Below are 5238 nucleotides of genomic sequence, written 5' to 3' on the forward strand. Positions count from 1 at the left end.
ATAGGATCAAAGGGAAATAAAGGTGGTCAGGTGGCGAGAGACCAACCTTTTCCAGGTAACAGTCGGACAGCGGCTGTCCATGACGCACCTGAAGACATCCTGTTCTGGAGGCGTGGAGCTCCACTCCACAGAAAATACTGTGATAAAGGTACCAAAAGCAAGCAGTTTTTTCCTATGTGTATAAACGAAGGTATTCTAAATTGAATCAATACTGTTATTTACTTGGGATGCACTGCTATCAGTGGCTCATCATCATCAAGGCTGAAGTCAGATTCTGTTTTAGGAGTTTTCTCAAAATCTGGATCATCAACTTTATAAGATTTTGTCTCAGATACAGCCCTATCAGGAAGACATACAATTTCACTTGCTTCCTTAACTGTATAAAATCATTGTGGTTGACATTATGGTCATTAAATTAATCAAACTGTTTTAGGTTTTAATTTATCGATCGATCAATCCATCTTATCTATCTATCTATCTATCTATCTATCTATCTATCTATCTATCTATCTATCTATCTATCTATCTATCTATCTATCTATCTATCTATCTGTCTGTCTGTCTGTCTGTCTGTCTGTCTGTCTGTCTGACCTACCTACTTACTTACCCATCCATCCATCCATCCATCCATCCATCCATCCATCCATCCATCCATCCATCCATCCATCCATCCATCCATCCATCCATCCATCCATCCATCCATCCATCCATCCATCCATCATGTTTTCTCGTGGTGTTTTAAACACTTAATAAATTATCATGACACTTCTTTACGCAGAAACTGGAAGAAGAGGCGTTTCATGTATTGTATTACATTATGTTTGTGTTACACAAGTAAAATTCACCTTTATTGACTTTTCAGTTGTTTGTCTCTAATTATTCATCACATTTTAACGGTCCTTACACTACTATTTCAAAATCCATGCAATGACATCATCCCTGACATGGTGGTGCAAACAAACTTGAACATTGGGCGCGCGTGTGTTCAAATGCCTCTAAAGACTTTTGAATGTCAACATTGTGCAAAGAGTGCTCTGATATTAAACTTAGCAGAACAGTAAATCATCCTTGGTTGGGGGGCTGTGCAAGTGTACCATCTTTTCAGCGGTAAACCTTTGTATATCACACCGCTCACCCACCACGCGTCGCATCGCATGACAGACAACCATTTGTGAAATTCTGTTCTCTCCACACTCCTATTAATACACAAAGCCGATCAATATAACACCACTGCTTTAGTGCTTGAACCCATTCCTTATGTGTCTAGAAAGTTGATCATGTCATAAATGCATGATTCCCTGCTGCGAGTTTGGTGTGGAGCCTGGGAACGCGACCATGTCAAGTTGGTTCCGAGGAGCCAGTTAACATGGGCGGGTAGACACAAGGCATCACATCAACACGTACCCTCGCCGAGTAATTTAGTTTTGGCTATATTTAAGATAATTTGTTCCTGTTGCAGTGCGTGTACGATAGCACAGCGGTTTAGGCGGTGGCAAGTGAGCTGTGCTTTATTTCTTTGCGTCACGGGTTCAAATCCCGCTTATAACTGTTCTATTTTTTCATTTTTTTTTTTAGTGTTTGCTATTTCTTGCAGCCAGTCCAAAATGTAAACGAGACATTTCGTTCAACGTTTTTATTGAGAATTTGAACAGTTTGCAATCAGGCAAGTTCGACGTCGCTTGTGACAAATCTGCAAGATTCAAAGTGTTTATTGTCATGTGTACAAAAGGAAAGCACTTTTCTTCGTACAATGAAATTCTTTCGCGAAACACAAAACTGCGCAACTCGCTTTACCCTAACAGTCGTAACTCGAGACGGGGAGCAAGATAACATGGGAGCAAGTTGACATGTAACACCGGCTGGGAGAAAAGAAAAAAAGCGAGTGCGTGCGTTGATAAGCTTATAAACGTTGGCGGTTTGTGTGTGCGTGGCCGTTAAACATGCTGCGGTGAGGGGTTGTAGTCACTGTCTATTGCTCATGTGCGGTTCACTGTGATTGCCTCCCGACAGGCCTACCTGTATGTCAATCAAGCGATGGGCTGGATTCTAGCATACAGCATTTTTCTTTTTTTTTAAACGTCATGCGATCGATCAGTAGTAGCTTGGCGATCGACTGGTCGATCGCGATCGACGTATTGAGCACCCCTGTTCTACATGATCCAAAGTACTCTTGTGAACAAAGATGCAATAATTACAACTTTAGCACTTGCAAATCCAAAATTATCAATCCTAACACCAGAGGAATGGGAGGGAATAAAGCAGGCCTGTGACATTTTGAAGCCCTTCGAAGAAGTCACTCGGGAATTATGCGGCCAGAGGTATGTCTCATGCCGTTATGTTTTGTAGGTCCTTGTTGTTTTGTCTTTTTTGTCGTATTGTCACTTCCTGTTTTATTTTGATAAGTAACTCTCCTCTCGTTTCAGTTCGTGGGTCCTTCCTCTGTGCGTCAGTCTGCTTGCCTTCCTTAATCCCAATTGTCTGCACCTGTGCCCTTACCCTTCTCTGTGTATTTAGTCAGAGTCTTCCCCTTGTCTTGTGCCAGTGTGTCTTGTCCCGTCCAGAGCACCAGCGATCGTCAGTTAAAGAGTCCTTTTTGAGAACCTAGTTATTGAAGAAACCTTTGTCATCAAGCCTAAGCTCTGTGTATTTCAGTTTTTGTTTTTTGCCACCTCGTTTTCCCTCTTTTGTTTTTTTTGCTGACTCCAGCCTGTTAGAATAAATTCCTTTTTTGTTGTCACTCTGCATCCGAGTCCTCTCCTTGATCCAAGTTTGACAGCTATTTTATGAAATCAATTTCTGTCATTATGTAGACTAATTAAACCATATATAAGTGCTATAATAATTATATCTCTGCTGACCAGTTATTATTTTTATTTTCAAAGTGGAAAACCTCTGGACGCTCCATCAATTGCCGGCGGCGCTCACGGCCAAAGTGGTGGCCTTAAAAACCATGACGAAATATACAAGATGGGTCCTAAAAGAGGATGGCACGGTGGAGGCTGGGGCCTCCCACTATGACACAGTGGTGGCCTTCTGTGATGGCCACCATCTGTGCAAATTTGTTCTGTTTGAGAATTTCATCTCTGTCGGAAGTACTTTTCGCTTTATTAATTGTGGCCGGGGAAGAGAAGAAGGGGTCCTCTTCTCCCGGCACAACACCACCATTTACGTGGCTGGAGGGATGGAGGTGACGCCAGATTTGGAGGTGAAGGGGACAGCTCTGCTGTACCCTCCAAGCATTGACAAAGCCTTGAAGGACATCCGCCATGTCCTGTTTACGACAGACGGCATTGTCTCTACTGTAAAATCAATCTCTCTCTTTTCGCTACCTCTCTTTCATGAAGTATTGATGTTTATTAATCTCTTTCTGTTTTAGATCCGCCATCAAGATGGTGCTGACACGTGGGGTTTCGGTCCTATTGGGCATCTTTTGTTTAAAAAAAGTAAACAATTTCTCCCTCTAACATTGTGTGCGTGTGTGTGTGTCTAAATATAGATATATCACACACACTCACATTTTACTTGAGTAAGGTCGCTTAGGGCAGTGGTCCCCAACCTCTTTTGCACCACGGACCCGTTACGTGTCAGAAATATAAGGACCCCTGCCTTAGGGCATCAAGGCCTGATCCCTTCCAAGCTTTAGATAGCTCACTCCTCTAATATCACCCATGCAGTTTGCATACAATCATGTATATTAGAGGAGGGAGACGTCTAAACATGCAAGACACTGGTTTTGTAGGACAGAAATTTGACACCAGTTTCTTGAGTATGTCTCTAGCTTTGTTGCCTTAGTAATTGTAGTCTAGATCTACATTTCAACAGCTAGTACTAATTTGACATTTTCATTATAGGATCAAAGGGAAATAAAGGTGGTCAGGTGGCGAGAGACCAACCTTTTCCAGGTAACAGTCGGACAGCGGCTGTCCATGACGCACCTGAAGACATCCTGTTCTGGAGGCGTGGAGCTCCACTCCACAGAAAATACTGTGATAAAGGTACCAAAAGCAAGCAGTTTTTTCCTATGTGTATAAACGAAGGTATTCTAAATTGAATCAATACTGTTATTTACTTGGGATGCACTGCTATCAGTGGCTCATCATCATCAAGGCTGAAGTCAGATTCTGTTTTAGGAGTTTTCTCAAAATCTGGATCATCAACTTTATAAGATTTTGTCTCAGATACAGCCCTATCAGGAAGACATACAATTTCACTTGCTTCCTTAACTGTATAAAATCATTGTGGTTGACATTATGGTCATTAAATTAATCAAACTGTTTTAGGTTTTAATTTATCGATCGATCAATCCATCTTATCTATCTATCTATCTATCTATCTATCTATCTATCTATCTATCTATCTATCTATCTATCTATCTATCTATCTATCTATCTATCTATCTATCTATCTATCTGTCTGTCTGTCTGTCTGTCTGTCTGTCTGTCTGTCTGACCTACCTACTTACTTACCCATCCATCCATCCATCCATCCATCCATCCATCCATCCATCCATCCATCCATCCATCCATCCATCCATCCATCCATCCATCCATCCATCCATCCATCCATCATGTTTTCTCGTGGTGTTTTAAACACTTAATAAATTATCATGACACTTCTTTACGCAGAAACTGGAAGAAGAGGCGTTTCATGTTGTGGCCTTTAAAATAAAAAGAGAGCAAGTGGAGCTCATGGACGCCACAAATGCCACCAAAAGGGTTCCATTGACTACGTGAAACCAAAGATTCCCCGACGGCCCTAATTTTCCCCCAGAGGGGGTTTTTGTGGTAATTTTGTTTTATTTTTTGTTCTATTGTTTGTATTTCTTGTTACTTGTTTATTGTTCTGTTTAAAATGTTCTCTTATTAAAGTTTAAAGTTAAATGCACAAAATAGTCATTGTTTAATTTTTTTTCATTGAATTAAATTAATTTAATCTAAATTATGATCATATATTTCACCACTTAGTTATATTTAGTTGTCCGTGTATAAATTGTGTGTTGCGTCATTATATTAAATGTATTAGTTCTAGTAATTAGTTATGTATTAGTATCAATGTCGTGACCCAAAGAACGAGATCCAGGGTACAAGCAGCTGAAATGAGTATACTCCGCAGGGTGTCCGGGCTCTCCCTTAGAGATAAGGTGAGAAGCTCGGTCATCCGGGAGAGACTCCCGCTGCTCGTCCACGTTGAGAGGAGCCAGATGAGGTGGCTCGGGCATCTCATCAGGAAGCCTCCTGG

General features: G+C 41.2%; 1 long non-coding RNA gene across 1 annotated transcript; it reads left to right on the forward strand.

The window, feature by feature from the left end:
- Positions 1–842: 842 nt before the first annotated feature.
- Positions 843–4830, forward strand: LOC137839964 (uncharacterized). Its single transcript, XR_011086351.1, has 3 exons — positions 843–3443; positions 3852–3995; positions 4626–4830. It is a non-coding gene; the product is annotated as an uncharacterized lncRNA (long non-coding RNA).
- Positions 4831–5238: the final 408 nt, after the last annotated feature.

Source organism: Syngnathus scovelli, unplaced genomic scaffold (genome assembly GCF_024217435.2).
Source record: "Syngnathus scovelli strain Florida unplaced genomic scaffold, RoL_Ssco_1.2 HiC_scaffold_29, whole genome shotgun sequence".
Classification (NCBI taxonomy): domain Eukaryota; kingdom Metazoa; phylum Chordata; class Actinopteri; order Syngnathiformes; family Syngnathidae; genus Syngnathus; species Syngnathus scovelli.